The sequence below is a fragment of the Octopus bimaculoides genome, chromosome 15 (assembly GCF_001194135.2).
Source record: "Octopus bimaculoides isolate UCB-OBI-ISO-001 chromosome 15, ASM119413v2, whole genome shotgun sequence".
NCBI lineage: Eukaryota > Metazoa > Mollusca > Cephalopoda > Octopoda > Octopodidae > Octopus > Octopus bimaculoides.
In genome coordinates, this window is record NC_068995.1 from 51919491 (window position 1) to 51920170 (window position 680).

Genomic DNA, 680 nt, shown 5'->3' on the forward strand with positions numbered 1-680 from the left:
CACACACACACACACACACACACACACACACACACACACACACACACACGCATATGCATACAGATAAAGCAGAAACGACCGCACGTAGACGCTCATAAAGATGTAAGCATTGCGCATGTTCCGAGGCAGACACGCAGAGAAGAGCTCCAACGTCGATATGTCCGATAATACAAACACAAAAGTACACATTTACGCGTATACAATTGGGTCTCCTGCCAATTAGCGTACACCTAGATAAGCATAGACACACACATTCACACACATATAAACCCATGCACAGTTGAGTTCTGTGGGAATTTTACATCCACGTACGAACAGAAGCTGGTGAACGTTTGCAATAGAATTTAGAATGAATGCACATTCACACTCGTACACATACACACGTATGCATGCCTGCACGAACACATTCGCATACACACGTATTTATGTATGTATATATACGTGTATGCATACGAATATGCATGTATGTATGTAATGTGTGTTTATGTGTATGTATGTATGTATGTATGCGTGTGAGAATGTATGCCTGTATAAATACACTTCATGTCAATGACTTTGAGTAAGCGAGTGCATTGCCTCTTATAGAAGAAAACAGACGTAAGCTGAAGAAGTTGATTACGTAATTCCTGTTCCTTTGTCATTCTCTCCCCCTCTCTCTCTTTATATATATATATATATAT